Below are 20394 nucleotides of genomic sequence, written 5' to 3' on the forward strand. Positions count from 1 at the left end.
CCCGTGCACCTCCATGTTGACACTATGGATGTGAACATTTCTCCTTACTTAGAATTAGCTACCATCAATCCTAATTTGCTGTTGGTGTGAACTCAGAATTCAGACATGACCAGGAGACGATACAGCGCTGGTTTGGTGAGCTGGGCTTGAATGCAGTGAAAGAAAAATGAGGGTTGAAGAGAGTTTCTTCCATGAGAGAGAGATCTGCACAGCAAAATGAGAGACATCTGGCCGAGCCGTGGTTTTGTCAGTAGAGATACCAGCAGCACAGCATGGGCTTCCCACCAGCTGGAAAATGAAACATGTGTCCCTGGTTCAGGATGTCCCTCCAACATCTTGCTCTGCAGCCCTGCAGCTTCATCTGCCCTCGTATTGTTTTCCATGCTTGGGAGATTAGCCTCCCAGAGGTACACCTGTCCACACGTCACCCGCAGTGCAGTTGTGCCCACAGATCAGTTCAAGATTTTGCCTTTCATACTGGCTCTTATTTAGTTGCATAATTTTTTCTAAACAAAGCCACCCAGACTGCTGGGGGAGGGAAAAACAGAACAAGCTTTTACTCTGGAGGTAGAGAGGAGACAGGGCAGGATTCCCCATTGAGTAACAGAAACACCCAGGGGCTCTGACCAGAAGAGGTCAGAGTCCTGGTGTGTCTGCATGGTGCCCGGTCCATGGTGCAAGGCAGCCAGTGCCCTGGAGAGCTTACCAACTGCCAGTACAGCTTGGATAAGGCAGTCATCTGCCAGGCACACTGTACGGTCTGCAGCTTCCCCAGTAACTGGGAGTGCGGTGTGAATGTTAGGAAGGTGCAGCTCAAACCCAGGGAACTCTTTGAGGCTGGAAAATAAAACAGGGTTTAAACAAAACAGTGGGGGTCTTGCAGGGCATGCCATGCTCTTCCCTAGTGTCCTACCAGTCTGCAGTCAAGCCGTTGTCTCTCTTCTACCAAAACCTCCTGGAAAAATGCCCACCCAGCTTCACCAGTCTCTTCGACGTTGAGACCAGAATGGAAGAATTTTGGCAGGTCAGGTATTGAGCTTTTTCCAGTGGATTATCATGACATTATACTCTGCAGTTCTGCCCCGTCAGTTTTGGGGTTTTTTTCTGGCTTTGCATGTGCGTGTCTGAGAGAGAGGTGTGTTTGCATGTGTTCAGCAAAGAGGTAGCTTTAGTTCACCTATCTCCAGTATTGATGACAGCAGAGGCTGCAATTGCCAGGCAGACCTGACGGCTGCGGTGCATGTGAACAGCTCGAGCAACACACCTTAAATGGACCAGCTGAATATTGTTTAGCTGGATACTGCCTTGGTGCCAGAGCAGGGACACCCGCAGGTCCCCTCCGTGTGTCCCTCCACAGGAAAGCAATGGCTGCATGTCAGCCAGGGGGCACAGACTGAGCAGGAGGCAATGAGCACCTTCATGGGAAATGTGGTTCTGCTTGGGGGTCACCAGGATGGGCAGCAGGGAGGTACCATCAGGCTTCTGGCTGTGCTGCAGCTCTCAGCATCTTTTCAGGATCAATCCCTTCATTACCTGCTCAGGGTGTCCGAGAATATGCAAAGGCTGTTTTAATGAAAAAGCAGAAATATCTGGCCCAGACCCACCATCTCAAAGAGGACAACACAGAGCAATCCCAAGAGACTCAGAGCATAGCATCCCCTCAGAAGACATGACATGCTTGCTTTACACCTACACACCTTAGCAGCACACCTCCTCTGAAATGAGGATGAGGTCTCCATAACTGTGTTTTTTATACAGTAAGAGAATATTCTTCAAGTGCAGTAATCAAATTCCAACTCAAAAGAACACGCACAAAGGAAATAAGTAATCTTCCCACTGTTTACATTCATTACACTGAGTAACTCTGCACTGGGCACTTCTCAGAACTAAGATCTGAAGGGCAAACACGGTTTGACCAGTTTTGTTCTAGAGGAGGAAAGAAAAACAGTTTGGGCAAATTAAGAACAAACCTTAAGCCTCAGCTGCAATCTAAAATTAGGTTTCAAAGTACAAAAAGAATGTAAAGATCCAAGCAATTATTTTGCCTCCGTTTATTGTTGATTGCCTCTGTCTTTCCATACCTCAGGCTGTTCTGGAAGCAGAAATATTAGGAAATATATCTTTAAAAAGTTTATTAAGTTTGTTAAGAAGACTTGGTTCAACGGAAATTTGCAAGTCCATGGGACAAAAATCTGTCAAATAAGAATAAATGTTCACTCAATCTTTTTTTAAAACAAAAGATGGGCCAACTCAACTGTGAAATTCTGATCTGGGGACAGATTTTAAATACTGCAAATGTCTTGGCTTTGCAATCAAACTTCATTGTAGCTTATTACTGAAACAGAGCAGTCACGGAGCTTTGACCCAGAACAGCAGGTTAAATTCCTTCTCAAGGGCTACAAAGTCCTTGTGGTATCTTGGCAGCCTGGGATACCAGGGCTCTGCATCTGGTTCTTCTGATTCTCTGCTAGTTTTGTCAAAAGCCGTTTTCCCTTCAGCTTCTGCAGTGGGGCAGGTACATAGCCCATGAAGTTACTGGTGGCAAGAGCAGACCTGACTTTGATAGTTTCCCTCTAGGTGAGATGAAAGGGAAGGGAACACTCACCAGGTGATGCTGTCATTATCAGGCAGCTGCCAGGATCGTCTGGGCACATTGCACTGACTTTCAACTCCCAACAGGGAGCACCGGTAGTTTTTCCCATGTATAATTTGTGACGCATACCCAATGAGTCACTCCTAACAAATAAAGTTCTTCAATGGCAGCAACACCACCCCATTACTCCTCCGAACATAACAGCAAGATAGTGAAGCCAGTCTAATTACCTTTTCCCCCAACTAATGATCATTCACTGGATCTGAGATGACTCATAGCTGGTCTTTGATCATCACCAGTCCTGCACACAGTGCCTTCCTGGTAGGATGAGAGCTGCAGAGGCTGTGCAAAGGACTTGGCTTGTTTGCAAGACTCTTACCCAGCAGCTGCAATGAGGTTTGCAGGGGCAGGTGTTTGGGGACCCAGGCTGTCCCCATCCTGCAGCGATGGGGTGAGATGCAGGGCTGAATGCAGTGGGGCTGTTTTGATGTAAGCTAAATGTATCTCCCCACCATCAAACTTTGGTGTGGTCAGATGGGGGGGCGGGGGGGACAGCTACAGGAGGCAGGAGGAAGGAACACGGCTGCTTCCAGCCTCTCTTGGTGCGAACTCACTACTTTACCTTTGCAAGCTGTAACAACCATGGCAACAATGCCAGTTACACTGAAAATGAAATGGGTTCAAGGTCCAGGTTCAACAGCACAGTTTCTACCCACACCGCTCTCAGAGCGAGAGGCTCCACAGCACATTTGTGGTTAGCCTGATAAAAGCCCCCAGGAATTGCTCAGCCAGTCTGTTCTCGTTAACAAGGAAATTCCTGTCCTTGGGTTTTGGTGGGGGTTTGTTGTTGTTGTTGTTGTGGGTTTTTTTTGTTTTGGTTTGGTGTTTTTGTTGTTTTTTTTTTAACTGCTCTGTCTAATCTAGGGGAGGGTTGGGGCAAACAAATCAAAGCCCAGGTGCCTTGGGCATTCTCCTCCCATAGCCCATCAGGCCCTGCAAAAAAGCAGCAGTGCAGCTTAAGACCACATTGTTGCTGGGATTTGGGTAGCGTGACCAGCGTCAAATATCTGCCCTCCCTTCATAACTTTTAATAACTCCACATGTCTGGGATCTTTGTTTTTTCATGTCATTCATCAGCCAGTTATTTGTGAAGAAGGTAGGTAAAGGCACTGTTGCCCCCCACTTGTACTGACCCCCCAACATCTGTATCCCAAGCAAACTCTGTGAAGCTCAGTGAGGCAACACAGGCATGAACATGAGGGAGAACTAGAGGACAACGGAGGAAGGAAAACCTCATTTGCTACAGGAAAAGTCCTTACCTACAGCTGTGATTCTCTGTGATTTAATGAAGGATGATGTTTCTCACCAGGTTATGAAGCTGGCTTTTCAATAGTCCTGAGCTGGGGGAGCACCTCACGCAGGTGTTCCCACGCAGAAGTTCAGGGTTGCATCCTGCTGTACCTTCCGCACAGAGACGAGTGCATCTCAAGGTTACCCTACAGCCTTGCTGCAGAGGGGAACTGGGACATGACTCAGGGATTCTGCGTCAGCCGGTCCTCTCCCCCACTCTGCCCAAAGCAGCATCTTCAGTTTCAGGAGCTTTTGAGCAGGTGCATAATGAATCCAGGATTGAAATGGTGCAGCAAGGAAGACCTGGGAGGTACCTAGCATGCATTCAGTATCTCACATCCCTGCTCAGTGCAGGGAAGAGGAACACGTGCTGCAGTTCAGCTGTACAGCCCCCAGGCTCCCCTACAGCACAGGGGCCCCACGCAAAAAAAAAGAAAAAAAAAAAAAAAAAGAAAGAAAAAAGCTGGGAGAAGGGTAAGACTCATTTGTGATCAGGAGACACCGAGATGGAAGATAACTGATGGTGTCTGTAGCTGTGTGCCATGTTGCCACACAGGACATTATTGTATTTTGTATTCTGACTTTGAGCCTCTCCCCCCTATTTTTTCTAAACATCAGCGTTAATTGCAAAGTGCTGTGTGGGAGTTCCAATTAAGCCGCTTTCACTGGATGCTACTAGGATATATTTTAAACCCTTTATGGGGTTATGCATATTTTTAACTCTTGGAAGAAACTTTGTTTCCAAGGAAGTACATTGCTGATAAGACTAGCCCTGTAAATAAAGATGAAACCAGCTTTTTCAAGGTGGGAGTAATTTCATGCTCAAAGTGAGCAGGAACCATATAGCTTCACAGCATATTTGCATTAGTGCCAGCCTCCTCAGTAACATAAATTACATCACCATAGAGCAATATTTACTTTCTGAAAGCAGAAATATATCTATATGCTAAGGCAGGGCCATGACTTTTAGGGAACTATTCAGTTGCTGTTGAATCCAGCTTCTGCTGCAAAACTTCACCAAGGAATTTGGAGACTTAAGTTTTAGACTTTCTAGCTAAAAGAAATACTGTTTCTTTTTAAAAGTTGAACTAACACTCATCTGTCTCCCTGAGTTTGGAAGAGGCTGCTGAGGAAGCAATGAGACAAATGTTGCAAGGTGCCACAACGACACTGCAAGTATGACAATACTTTATGTTCCTCTCAAAGTCCTGACTCCCCAAATCTTTACACTACAAGCTCGGCTGTTGATGGAGGAAATTATGTTTCTTCCTCTCAGTTTCAGAGAAAGTTTTAAAAGTGCTGGCACAAAAAGCTCAAGAACTAGAAGGCAAATGAAAAGGTGATTAATCACATTGGTTTTGAAGGCACCTAGCATGCAGACTCCCCAGTGTAAATCATCAAAGTTGAGTTTGATTCTATGGCTTTCAACACTCTTATGTGTGGAAGTGCTGATCGCTCCACCAGAACCAGGCTCCTTACGCTGCCCAGCTGGAAACTGCCTCCCCATCCCTGCAGTAAGAAGATCCTGCCTGCCTTGCTGCTGGGACCTTCTACCTCCCCTCAGCAGCTTTGCCAGTGCACTTTGGCATGGACTGCACATGAAAAAAAAAGGCACATGATTTTCAGCAGTGGCACGTGAAATTGAAAGTGTAGGGAAACAGCATAAATGGACACTGAGAGGGATGAGACAGAGGATAAGCCACACTTTATGTTATTAACACATCTGGTTAATTCAGTGGATCTGCTGGGGTTTTTTTTCCCCTAATGGGAAATAAGCTGCCACCAGATTTTTAATTTTGTGCATCAGAGCCCTGGTTGCCATCCAGAAGAGGGGACCTTGATAACAGGGTCTTGCTACACATCCAAGACAATAACACACAAGGGCAGGTGTTAGCAACACTTCTTCTGGGTACCATACAAGATATCCAGATGAGATGAGGGACACAGAGGCTTCACACCTTTCACTGGAGGGCTGTTATCACTGCTGCGCTACCGCTGTGCCTTGTGGGTTTATTGGCTCCCCCTCACCCTAGACTCAGTGCCACTGCTCAAGTTCAGTGGGATGGGGTAGTAGAAAGTGGTAATCAAACATTCAATAAATAAGAAGGCGACCAACAGGCAAATCCATCACAGCTGCTGATGGTGCCTGAGATTGCATCTAGTCTACTGGACCCAGTCATGCTTTGGGATAGTGGTCATCTCCTGTCTGCAGAGTGAAATGAGGAAAAAAGCCACAACCAACCTCAGAGAAGGGCATGAAAGCCTCTTAGAGGCATTGGAAACAGGTATTTGCACTGGATGAACTGCAAAGACTTTTGGGCATCATGAAAAATTGGGATGGATGAAGGTTTAGAACAATGGTGGAAGGAATAGATTGGTAAGAGGGCAAATAGAAAATAGGAAGTGGGCACACCAAAAAAAAGGATGGCACTAACAGGAAAATGTAGCTGAATCTGGAAAGCATCATCAGCGTACAACCACAAAGACAATGTCATTCATCCTCATTTACTTTAACACTTTGTTTATTGCTCCATCACGGTTGCTATCCTGTTCCAAAACTTATCAATTCCTACAAAAAACAAGTTTAGGGAGACTGCCAGTGTCAAAGCTTTTTTGTTTTGGTTTTTTTTTTCTTCTTTTTGACAAGAAAATTTGAATTTGGGTCTAGACTGCCTGGAGACAAGCATTTCAGAAAACACTTCCTCCCTCATCCTTCCCTAACCCCAGCTCTGCCCATCTGAAGGGCTCTGCATCATGGCACCTGCCAGAAAGACAGTAAAACAGGCTGGTTTTGATCTTTTACCTTTCTGCTCAATCGACCCTCCTATATTCACCTTTTCATCCTGGGAGAGAAACAAAAACAAAGAGAAAACAAACATGAAGATCCCTGCAAGCTGAACTGTTATCTCAGGAGTCACAGAAAGATCAACATTGACTTTCACTGGCTGCTGCCCCCAGCCCAGGCTGTACCTGTCGAAGCCTAGAGCCTGGGCATAGAGCAGCAGTACAGCATAGTTAGCTCTCCGGCCACCGCACAGGCCCTGCTGTGCTTCCCCTTCCCCTCAAGCCCTCCTTTCCTAAGAAATCAAGTATAGTAAGTTTCTGCTCTGCCTGAGCAAAGATCTACCTCAGAATTCACACCATTAAATGATAAAGTGTAGGAAACTAAACTTTGTTCCCTGGGAGCCTGTTCTGCCCTGTCTCTCTGCTGTTGCCAACAGGGCAAGTTCAAAAAATCTAGAAAAAATGGTGTAGTGAGCTCAGCTGCATTTCTCTGGTCTAGACACTGCCCCAAAGTACCCAGACAGACCCGACTCCCCAGGACAGTCTGCTCAACCCAGGGCATCCCCCCTACAGCAACGGGGGTCCTGGCATTCCATGCAGGGAACTGCTGCTTTGGTGGAGGACCAGGAAAATTGGTGGCACAGACCAGGCTCCCTCATCCACTGCTTCAGCTCAGTCCTCGGAAGGGGCTTTTCCTTGCCCCAGGACCAGCCAGCTTTGCAGGTGACAATAGGGCACACGGGTAGAGGGCAGAGAGCAGAGGGGGGATGCCCTCACTCTGCCCATGGGTCTCTAGGCATGCAGCAGGCTGAGATTAACTCAACAGACCCTGTGTTCCCAGGAGACATGAGTCAGAGTGAGTCAGCTCGCATGCGACCACCCTTTCCGCTCTCAGCTGCACAAGAAACACTGTATTATTGATGGCAAGCTTAATGAGGAGGCGGAAACAGTGATGGAGAACAATTGTACAATTGCGTGGTGCACACACAGGCTTTGGTGCCCAGAAACGCTCCACATCACCTTCCCCACTGCCTGCAGGCATGACATTTGTCCCAAGGAGATTTCCAACCAGGATTGCTCCTCCTGAGAGCTGCACCTCCAAAGAAAGATGTTTCTTCCCTCTGCAGAATGACCAGCTTTCCCCTTTCCCACCATCAAGCTAATGGAGACCCTCCAGGACAGGACCTGCCACCTGTGGAGACCCACCATCATCCTTCTCCCATTCTGTGCAACCAGCCTGTGCTTCCTCCCAGCTAAAGGGGAAAAAACCCACCCAGGTTCCAAAGAAATGTACCATCAGATATTGACTCTGCTGCAGTTCATGGCCAGTGATGAACCCACAGGAAAGGATTAGGCTGCCAGGGAGCACAGCAGGCTCGACCCCAGATCCACGTGCACCACAGATGGTTGTTTGAGGGGTGGGGTGGCGAGCCTGGCCTGTGTTTTTTAAGGCTGTATTTCTGCCTGGTTTAGCACACATTAGTCTTTTTGAGTTGATTGCAAATAACCCACCCTGGTTTAGCTTCCTTCAATGGGAAAAAAATGGCAGCTAGGTCAGTGTCTGCGAGACTGTGGAGTAAATCTGTGTAAAAAGATGGAGAAACTGCAGTTAATGACCCTGCTTAGGTTTTCCAGCTAGGAAAGCAGATTTTCCTTGTGGTGGCTGCTGTTGTGTATTGCAGACTCTTTTCCTTCGGAAAGGTGGTAGTTTAAATTGGAGTTAGACTTACGGTACCTGCCAAGTTCAACATGCCTCTGAGACAAACACGGCTCTGTCCGCAAGAGGCCCTGCATCACCGAGGCTATGCGAAGGCCAGCTCAGCTATGGAAAACAGCAGGGAGAGGACTTGGCTGTGTGAAAATGCAACGGCTTCTTGCAATGTAGACATAAACTTTTCAAGGAAGGGTTGCTGGAAGGGCAGAGACAAATGTGAAATACAGGCCCGACTGTTTTTTTTTTAAATTTTTTTTTTTTTTTTTGCAAGAGTTCATTCCCAGTTCCCCTGTGCTGCACACAGACATTGCTCTGTGGGCTGGCTGCCCCTGTGCCAGGACTGCTCAGCCCCAGGACCAGCAGGTTTCAGCTCTTTCCAGCAGTCATGCCACATGTCGAAGGCTTGGAGCCCATCTCACTGAGTCCCAGTCCCCACCAAGCTGTGTCCCCAGCAAGAGGGGATGGAAAATGACTGGGACCCATACACTCTCTGGGATCTCTGAACTGCCTCTCCTGGGTGCCGCTGGAGAGAAATCAAAGCACCCCAGGCAAACTTCTTTGTACAGGAGTTTGGGGGGGATCCTTCAGAAGCCAGTTTCAGCAGCATTGATTCCTCCCTTGACATTAAAGGGGAAGAGGTAGAGCATCCCAGTCTCCCCCAGCTGCCTGGTCAGGCATCATTGGATGCATCACCCACAGCACTGCCCAGAAAGGAGCAGCTTGCTCCCTCTTCCCATTCTTGTTTCTCAGGTGGGAATGGGCATGGTTTGCCCTCTTCATCTTTAAAGCTTGTGGTAGCACATGCTGAAGTGCTGAGCTCCTATACTCAATGCAAGGCTAGGGCCTTCTGACAAAATGGTCTGCCCTTGGAAAGCCTGACTCAAAGAAACAGAGACTTCCTGTGGAAATGCATCCATGTCTACAAAAGTTTCCTTAGGTACTTGCCTGGACCTGGGCTTGCCTGACTTGTCTCGCTTGTTTGCCTTGTCCGTATGGTTTTGCCTGGAAAAGTCCCAGACCAGCTCCACAGTTTGAACACCGCTCTGCCCAGCTCCAAGTAGGAACCTGGTGGATCTGTGTCTCGCATCCCAGCTGAGTGCTCCAGCTGTTGGGTAGGTTTTTTCTCCATTACATGCCTCCTCCTCTTTCTTTCCCTCCACCCAAGAACCCACCTGAACGTCCTTAGTTTCTATGCCCATATGACTCACTCTCAGGCTACCAGTAGATCCAGCTGAATTATTCACTGCAATCTTTATCATTAATCCAGCCTATTTGCTGAGCTAGCCCTGATGGGTGAATATGTTTGTCATTCTCAGGTGTTTGCCAAAATAGCCTGCATGAGCCATTTAGCCCAGGGCCATTTGTAGTAGTTATTTGTGTTCCTTTCCATTAAAACTCATCTCTTCTGTAATGGCCAGTACAAGCCCTGTGCAGCGCTGAAACCCCGCTCAGGTGCTCTTTCGAGCACCTTGGTGCAGGGCGCATTCCCCTGACTCGTTTCTGCTTTAGCAGCCTATCTGTGCTGCCAGGGTGGCACAACACAGCTTGGCAGAGAGCAGCACTAGCTCCCAGAGGCGGAGCTATAATTCCCCAAATTAATGCTTTTCCCCTCTATAACTATTACCTTTTTTTTTTATTGTCTCCAGTCATAGCTTTTCTTGGCGATGGACTCCAAAGTTACGTGGATTTTCTGTTTGCTTCTTCAAAAGTGCATGCGCATATGGGTGGAGAAAAGGTACTAAATGCCAAAGACTATATTTCTCCAAGTGTTGTAGTAGGTTCTATGGTTACAGTCACAGAGTGCAAAGGAAATGCAAATGCTGAAGTGGCTGCAGGAGCTGGAACTGAGCCTCTGTGCGTAAGACTGGTGTGTATTTAACATGAGAGGCTATAGGCTAGGTGATCTGTTTAAAAATATAACCTGTGCACAGTGTTGAAGCCTAATCTGTTGGGGGACCCATTTCTGGTGATGGCTGCCTAAAAACTGCACATTGTATTTTTCCATTTCCTAAACCCTGGTAAAGATGTGCAACATCCTCAGTTGCACAGAACCCTTTAGAGTCACCATGTAGCTCACCATTATTTGCTAACAATGCAATATGTATTTAATATAAATTAAGCTATTAACTATGCATATGCATTGCAATTTGAAGGATTCCCCCCCTATTAAATATGGGGTAATGCTGCAAAAAAAAATCCCTATTAGTGACATATTTGTTGTAAATCCTGACAAGGTAAAAAAGGCCTTCAGCTAGCCAGTCAACTTTGGATAAAAAATATTAACATTTAACCCAGAAAATGGCAAAGATGACCCAAGCCTTGTCCCTGCAACTGTAAATAAAATTCATCTTTTGAGATGGGTGGTATTCAGAAGGAGGCCTGGATTAGCCAGACAGCACCAACTTCATCCCTTCAAACTCCATGACCATGAGGATCCCAGTGTGTGGTGGCTGTTACATGTAATGACAGAAGAGACAAACTGCTTGAAACCGTTTCCAAATTTAAGCCCACGGAAGACAAAGCTGATTACACCAGACGTGCTTTTGGCCTCTAAACTGCTGAAAAGCACATAATCAGTTATTTTCTTTGTTTGCAAGACAGAGGCTCCAGCCTCGGACATGGCCACAGCACGTGGTCAGTGAGGACCGCACTCCGGAGGGATGCATGAGGTTAGCACTGAAGCCATACCCCCCCCTGCATGTCACGTCTCCTCCTGGCATTTTTTCCCATTATCTGTTTGCCACAGCCATCCCTGGATCACACAGCCTGTTTCTGACCAACTGCTTCAACCATCCTCTGATGAAAGAGGGATGATCAGCCTCATGTGTAGCATCGATGGCAGGATGCACGTAGGCAGGTGCTCGGAGCTGCTGACCCACTCGCAGTTCACACTAATTTACTTTCTATCCATAGCCTGATAGTACACCACCTTTGCCTGGCCAGAGAGGACTCTGTTTTCACCGTGCTTCCATCAGGGCCATACAATAAAAACATAGTGTGTCAAGACATCAGATTTCAGAGGTTCTGCCTGTAAATATTTTAGCCTCTGATAATGACTTTTTGCAAACAGGTGATAAAATGCAATTGCTCCCTCCATTTAAAGTGACAGCGGTGTACGATAAGCACCCCCGAGAAGAAGAAATATATTGTTCCACAGCTAGACATATTCATAGTTTTAGACCTACATGTTGCATTAAATGAGTTGCCATCAATCAGCTAGGAAATACTTTAGGTCTGTGAAGCATGCCGTGTTTTAGAGAATCAAAGGATGTACTGCAGAGCCCTTCATCATCAGGACGGGGACACTGCTCTGGGAAATGGTTGTTTCCAAAGATAAAGCCTCATGGATCAAAACTCGAGCTGAGAAATAACAGTAAAATTATACTGACATTCTGAAATGGCCCTGGACCAGCTCCCAGAAACACACCATTAACAAAGGCATTGCAGGACATCTCTACTTGCTGCGCTGCATGGTGGCTCCCCGCTTTCCTCCCTCTCTTCCCCTACGTGGGCAGGAACCCCATTGAGACAAGCAGTAATTCTGCCCAGGTAGAAAGACAAATTTATGTCACCAAAAGTAGGACTTTACCACAAGACCTATTTTTTGGGATAAATGGGCCACTCTTGAAATTTATAGATGTTAAACTTCTGTGGCTAGGGCTCATATTTGCCTCATATCTGCACAAAAACTATACCAGCTTTGTGCACGTGATCTCCCCAGATCTTTATTTGCAACTTGGGTGTTAATGCAAGCTGGGAATGTATCTCTGAGGGGAATCAAATCCTTTCTTGCCTCAATCCTGCAGCAGATACTACTCCAGGAGCAAGGTGAGCACACCAGGGCAGTGGGAGGTTTGACATAAACACCATCATCTTTCCCCAGCCTTCCTTGTAATCAGATCCCAAGGATCCCTCTTGGAACTTCCTACGAGTTCAAAATTTGTCTTTGCAGGGAAATGATGACAAAATAAACCAAGTGTTGAATGCAAAGCCCCTTCACCATTGTAGAAAAGCTGCCTTTATACATGCTCTTCTTCCAGAGCAGAAGTGTCCAGAGAGAAACTACTCTAGAACAATGTTAGTCTGCATGGACCAGACCTCGACAGGCTTTTGCAGGGCAAAACATCCTGGTTGCAGTATGCTGAGCAGGTACTGCTAGAAGAAAAGAAAGAAAAGGGAATATGACATTGCCTTCTCTAGGCATGGCTTTGTAAATCTGCATCAAAGCAAGCTTGTGGAGCTTGGTAGATGGAAACAAGACACACAGAGCAAAGTACTCAGCATTGAATGGACACAGGGCAAGCAGAGAAGACTGGCATCAACAAGAATTTCCAACACTCCACTGCTTTAGCATGTCAACTCCTACTTAAAATGTGATTCTGGAATAAGAGATCCCAGAAATACATGGTAATCGTTCCCACTTTGCTTCATGACCCCATAAGTGGTGGCACTGGCAGCAGCCTGGGACAGGAGAAAGCATGGGAACTGCTTCAGCTGCCTTTGCTGCCAGGGAGAAATTGCCGTGCAACCACAGCCCCAAGTTCCCTGCAGCAGTTCTGCCTCTGACTGTCAAAGCATGACGAATCCCATCACCACCCACTCCATGCCCATGGGTGCTCCCAGCTGCACACAGCGGTGCCAGGGATGAAGATGAGGAGGGCCACAGGAAGGGGCCAGCAGCTGCAGGGAGGAACAGATGGCCTCAGCCTTTCCACGGCAGCTGCAGTTGCGTCTGTTTAGAAATTGCTGCAAAGTGCCAATTTTTATTACGTGAAGCACTGAATACTTGCCTGGTGGTAACCACATTTCATCACAACCTACACAAACCAGATATTGAACAGCAACCTGGAGATTAAATGAAATTCTATTAGCCTGGGTCTATTTTCGAATCAGGTTTTAACAATTCTCTCATTTTTACACCTGAGCAATTTTCATGCAGACCCTCTCCCCGCTCACTGCTGCAAACGCACAGGAAACTGAGCCCAGAAGACCAACACAGGACAAAGTTAACAAGATTTAAAGAAGGCAGAGGATGCGTGGAGTTCTCCCCGCTCCTGGTAGCAATCCTTCCTGGGGACCAGAGCAGGGCTTCGTTTAAGGGTAGGGACAGATGGCTGTACCATCAGAAATTGCCATGCTTTCAGCCGAGATACAGTATCAGTGCACACTGGTCACCTTGGATAAAGAATTACTTGAAAGGAGTTATTTTCACAGGAACAAAACTCACCTTGCTTCCAGGCAGTGATCTGCAACCAACCGCAGGAACAGGAGGGGCGGGTGAAGGAAGGGAATTGAATGCTTAAACACTTGGCTGCATATTCTGAAATGTTTTACATGTAAAATAGATTAAAGAACATCATGAGGAAGAGAGAATATGGAACAGTGGGTTCATGATTACTGGTGTTGGTCTAACGTGTATTCATGGTAAGGTCAGAGCACACAGGAAAACCTCATCTTAAGAAAAAAAAAAAAAAAAGCCCAGATCAGATTCTTGTGTATCCAAGAGTTTTAAGTCTTTTAAAGAATTATGATTAACCTGAATGACAGCATTTGGAGCTCCAGGAGAGCTCAGTGAAGCAAATCATGCTGAACTAAAATTAGCAGCGTCTAAAATTCAGCCGTCTACTTGGCATCCACACACAATGCTTCCCTGGCCCCAGACCCATCACATCACTCAGCTTTCACAGTGCCGTCAGCTCCTTGCTTTCAAAAGCATTGCTGAGTGAATCGCTGCTGTTCACATGCAGCCTGCACCTGCCTGGAGTCAGCAAGCCCAATTGCTAGACAGGGGTTTGTGTTATATTTTTCCAATATTTCCTTCAATGTTTATTTGCTGATTGTTTTCCAGGCAGCTGGAATTCAAGATGTGAAATGTGGACTGTCTGTCAGTGAAAGGATGGAAAAAGACCAGAGATAATAAGAGGAGATCACAGGTCTGGAAATATGCTGGAATCCCACATGGCTCAAAAGGGACATGAACCATGTCCTAGGAAAAGTAAGGAGGGGTTTATTGTGGTCCACAAGCTATAGGGCAGTGAGACATGAGTTAAGGTCTGCTTAAAGGTTGGACTAGATGATCCCTGAGGTCCCTTCCAACCTGTGATTCTGTGATTCTAGGGCACTTAGCACAGAGAATGAGTGTGGAAATAAAGTTTTGTGGCTCTGCCCTAGATCCCTTGTGTTCACAGCATCTGAGCACAAGAGTATGGCTGGCCTCACTCACCCTAAGCATCTTTATAGCTTTGAGCTCACCGTTCCCATTTCCTGCCTACAAGTCCATAGGCACATGGGCCAAGCTCTGAACCACACTTGAGCACTCACTGCCCTTGCCCAGGCCCATGCTTTTGCTCACAGGGTCTGGAGGGACTGGTGTGACTGTGCTACAGACTAGTTCACCAGCAGTAATCCCAAAGCCAGCTCCAGTTGGAAACTTTGAGCCCAAACTGCACTAAGAGCCAACAGTGTGGATGGAAAGTACTCAGGCAAAAGGATCCAGTGTTTGTCACCTCACAGAGCCCAAAGAGTGCCTTGTGAGGAGTAACTTCTCCTAGGGAGGATGAAAAGTATGACTCCAGACATTAGGACAGAGCAGCAATCTAGCTTCCCATGCAGCATTCATTTCCATCTGTAGAAAACCCCTCAGAGATACTGGGGAATGCTGAACGTGAGGTTTTTTGCCTGAAGAAGGATTAAGGTGTGAAACTTGGCAGATGATGCACAGTACACTGGTAACATCTAGAGAGTAAGACAAGTTCACCACAGCTTGCCGAAAGGGTGGACAAGCAGCACAGTAGTGGTCAAAACACAAGGCCAGCAAGCACATGTTGGAACAATCCATGGAAAAGGCAAACTAGAAAACTGCGTCACTTCAGGAAGACAGGGTGGCCAGCAATAGATCAAGGATGAGGCAGGGGGAATCCAAAGAGGGTAGAGAAAGAGAAGGAGGAACCAAGATTCACCCACATTACAACAGAAGAGACAACAAAGCTAGGGAAAAAGTAAGGATATGGGACATCATAAATGAACGGTATTTAAAATCTATACTGAATTTCTCCTTGTATCACAATGCAGACATCATTCAAAGAATCTGTCAGGGAGCAAAACAGAGACAAGAAAACATACACATACTGTGGAACTCAAGGCCATTAAGGCCACAGGTCTATCATGATTCATGCCATGAAATCTTCATATCCACAAGTAAATACCAAGAGAGTTTCAGGAGCAACAAAGATCCACATGTCCCACGATTACACCAATGGCAATAACGGATGTTAACAAAGACTCACCTCTTGTAGAATACTCCATATCTATCTATTGCAAGGGTTTTTCACTCATCCCTCTGAGCATTTCACATCAGGTACAACACTGGACTGGAGAGACTACTGGACCTACCTAATACAGTAATTTCCATGCTACTATTTTTTCTAACAGCCTTGATCTTCTGATGTCTTACAGTCATATTCTCACCTGTGCTCCCTTTCTGCACAGACACATACTGTCTGCATCCTTGTGATGAGGTATTTTCACAGGCTTGCCCAAGTACAGCCTTTGAAAGAAGAACTGCAGTCAGGAGGATGTGGCTGGGTGCTAATGGATCCTGCTGTGGACTACCTGGTGGAAAAAGGCACGACTTACAGACACAGAGCAGTGGAAGCCATGAGATGAGAATGAAAATAGAGAGGAAATGAGGATGTCCAGATGCCGGTCCTGCCTGGCACAACAGCCAGCCATGTGCTTCATTTATTCCATCTCCACATCCTCCCAGGCTCCATTTTAGGCTCTGCAAACACCTTTTCCTGATATCATTTGCTGCTGAGCGCAAAGGAGTTTCTGTGCCTCCCAAGCTTCCCTCCCTGCCTCCACCAGCCCCACCACCTTGCACCTTCTGATCGCCTCGAGGTGATTCACAGATCACCATCAGCCCTCACCTTTCCTGCTCACCTTCTCCTGCCTGGACACAGGCAGTAGCACTCAAGGCTTTTATCAGCTTTGAAAGCAGATTTCCATGACTACCGCAATGCTCAGCCATGCCAAGCCAGCACTGGCTTCCAAGAAACCTTCCTGCCCCAATAGCCATCTTACCTCACCATGGAACAAGAAACATGGACACATTTCATTGGGACCGCCAAATCAGATGTTTTTATGGTGCACAAGAGGCAAGTAGGGTCCCCAGAAGCTGATAAACCAACCAAGGTAAAGCAAGGGGAAGAGAACACTTTTGCTCAGAGCACATAAACGTTGGTTAAGAAACAGGCATAAAAAGCGGTTTGAGGCACAATCATTCAGGCCATTACTCCTGTATTTAGGTTGCATTTTGCATAATAAACAATTTGTGCAAGTTTCTTGAAATGCTTGGAGTTTACTATTATTTGCAGGTCTCAAATGCAGCAGGTAGAGCCCTCAGGCTAAAGCCGTGCCTTTTCCTAGACTTGAGAACTGCTATCCCTATTTTGTCACAGTAGATGAGGCATTAAAAATGAATAACTGTTTTGCTGCCCCTCATTCCCTCCCCCACTACTCTTCCCCCTCACCACTTGAGTAGAAAGTGAAACCTTCTTTCCTCAGAAACCTAATAGCACTGAGCCAAATCACCTCACAGCAAAGTAGTGCCCTTTCTAAAGGTACTGGGGTCACATACAGCTTGAACTCCAGTGCCACATACTGCACTGGGGATGCTGGGGATCAAGGGAAGCGGAAAGCAGGGTAAAGGAAAACAAAAGCAAAAGACAGAAGCAGGGGAACAAGGGCTTTGTCACAGCAGCCATTCTCAGGCCTGGCTTGAGGGCTGTTCTTTGCCATTGGGAAACTGCACGCAAAAAACTTCCCCTGCAGGAATGTCAAGAAGGGTATGAAGTCAGACACTTGGGAATTGGGAAATACCAGCTTTCCCAGAACACCTCTTCTTCCGCATAGTGTGTAATGAAGTGCTGTATTTTCCACAGGACCCCTGCCCAAGATGGAGGCAGAGGGGAGCAGAATCCAGGCATGAACAGTCAATTACAGCATGTCCTAACTTTCAACCAATGGACTTTGTAACTTCAGAAGCCCACTTTTACTATTTGTATGTGTCAGTATGTTGATGCACACACATGCACAGACAAACACAAGGTAGATTTTCAGCCGCCACTAGTGTGCAGAGCACTGCTGGGAGCAGGGATGCCACGCAGGTTGTGCAAGCTGAGACACAAATGCCCCCCCAGAGTAGACAGATAACACATTTCTCACCAAGAGCAGCGCTACACCCATCACCTGAGTCACAGGGGTTAGGGACCCAGGCAACTATTTCAATCCTTTTGTTGTTCTGGCATGGTTTCTGGGAGGCTTGGGAAGAGGCAGCACAGTCACATGGGTCATGAGAAAGCAGCAGCACTTACTTCTGCCACCTTCCTAAGCCTTTCCAAATGAGTGGTTTGGGCCAGTTATTCCTCTGCCAACCAGCAGAGATGTCTGCTCAATCAATGCACTTATTTAGCAGGCAATGAGGAAATGAGCTTTCCCTACAGCTCTGCATGCTTAAAGAGAGGGCAGCATTGGCCAGAAACATGATACCCAACAAGACTAGATACTCGTCGTGTATCAGCCTCTGACAGATTGCAGTCTCCCACGTCTATGTAAAGTTACAGATATTTTTCCTGCTTTTAGGGAAAGACTGCCAACTGTTTGTTGCAAATGTCCTCTCCGACAGCAATGGGCCACCCAAGTCCCATGGCAGTGTTAGTTTCCTGCCTGGATAAGCACAAATCTTGTAATCAGGAGAAGGTTTTGGAAAGGCCCTTGGTGGCTTTCACTGCCTAGGGACAGGAGACAGATAAGCTGTGACTCTACAAGTTTTGTACAGATGAGTTTCAGCTTTTCCTTTCTGGGCCACACAGACCTTTGCCTGAGGCACTGCTACTTTAAAAAAAAAAAAGCACACACACAAAAAAAACACAAACCAAACTTAAGCTGCTCAACAGATTTGTTGGCAAGATATGGATCTTCCAGTTAATTCTGTCTGAGTACTTGTTAGACGTACTTATGTACATGCATGTTTTTATTTACAGAAGACTGGCACACCCATGTCTGGCTGACTTCATAGCCTTTGTTCCAGAGACCTGGCAGGGCTTTCTGAAAACAGGATCCCACGTTAAAACCTATTATTCCATTTGCAAATAATGAGGTTTAATTTTGCTTTCAGTAGGTATCCAGAGCAGTAAATCTTCACTGTTCGAGTGTTCACAGCTCATGAATGCAAGAGAGGTGTGAACACAGATAAAGCAAGCATATTTTTCAGTCAGAGCAAATACTCACAGAAAATATACTAAATTCTTCCAGCCTGCTAACCAGAGACTGTGCCGGGCTGCTCTGTTTACTCTGGAACGGAGTGACTCCCATCTGTGCAAGTTAGAGAGAGGTTCATGAAACCAACCAAGTTATTTTTCACAAATGATTTTAGAGATTTAGGCCTTCAGCATTTACAGTTTGCTTGCAAGCAAGGTTCTTTTTTAAACAAACCTCTTCTGTATTCATAACTATTTGGCAAACACTCCAAGCAAACAAATTTTAGCCTCCTGATTGTTTGCAAGCTGTGTCCATTTGCTATCATTATTTCTATTGCAGAGTGGTGGGCTCCAAATTCCTGCATGAGAAGGAAGAGTTTACTCCTGGGCTCAGCAGAAGCAGGCAGCCCAGCCTCGATCAGCAATACTGTGGTGGAAAGCACACCCTGTCTGGACAAATATACATATCCACCACCTCGTTCACTGTAGGACTACCAGCTAACAGGTCTGCTGTAAACTGCAAGACACTCAGGAGCGACTGGTGCTGTTGTGATAAGTGCTTATGATATTTTTGGCTAGTGAAACACTTATTTGCTGGAAATAAAAAAAATAAAAGGGCAGTTTCAGGGTGGCCAAAGCTATTTGTAAATTCAGGCAGCTCGACTCTGCACAGACTATTTGAACATTTAGCAAGCCAGAGACAGGCAGACTGAGGGCAACAAATCAGTTGCTGCTGATTGAGGTGAAAAGGTTGCCACTCCCAAGAACACTTCACTGTCCCAGCCTCTCCCCACACTGAGAGTAGTTATCACATTCACTTTTTTACCCAGTTTAAACAGTTTGTTTGATTACTTCCAAACACAAACCTGTAAACCCTCCACCTTAATAATAACAAAAAAAAAAACCACTAAGAACATACTACTATTAAAAATATTTTTAAAAATTTCCCAGACTGTTAATCATTACACAATGGACAGAAAGTTACACAAATATAGTGAAGTTACACAGCAGTAAAAACTGACGACAAGGATGTGGGAAGAAAGTTATGACAACCAGCTGGAGACAGAGATGAGAGAACAAGTAATCTGGACCAACAGCTAGAACAGGTCATCAAGGTCAACAGCTGGAACAGGGATTCAAAGGGAGACCAGGCAAGTTCATGGAAGAGAAATACCTTGGGTGTTACTAATATAAGGAAACAGCATTTGACTCAGAAAAATCCCTGAAGATAGTTGAAGGCTGGGAGCACACTCAGGAAATGCATGCTTGGCATGTTTGAAGTCTTCTCCAGGAACCCACATCTGGCCACTGCTGGAAGCAGGACATAGCGCTAGGCAGAATCCTGGTCTGGCACTAGAGAGATACTTGACACCTGGCTAGACAGACGTGATGGGCAGCCCACACGCCTAAGGAGTTAAACAGCTTAGTTCAAATCTCTGTTTCAGTTCCAGCTGAGAAAGTCTGGTGAAGGCACTATTCATTTGGGTAGTAATGATGTGGGGCTAGACTGTGGGAAGAGGGGGAAGGTGGTAATGGGCCTTGAGTGCTATCTGCTAAAGATACACCCAAGCAGTGCTTTTTTTAAGGATTCTTAGACCATGAAGCAAGGCCAGATCACTGTAAGAACAAGTGATGCCAATATATGAGGAATATAAGCTGATGACAGGTCCGATTTCTGTGTCTCCTACCAAGGA

Source organism: Phalacrocorax carbo, chromosome 2, assembly GCF_963921805.1.
Source record: "Phalacrocorax carbo chromosome 2, bPhaCar2.1, whole genome shotgun sequence".
Taxonomy (NCBI): domain Eukaryota; kingdom Metazoa; phylum Chordata; class Aves; order Suliformes; family Phalacrocoracidae; genus Phalacrocorax; species Phalacrocorax carbo.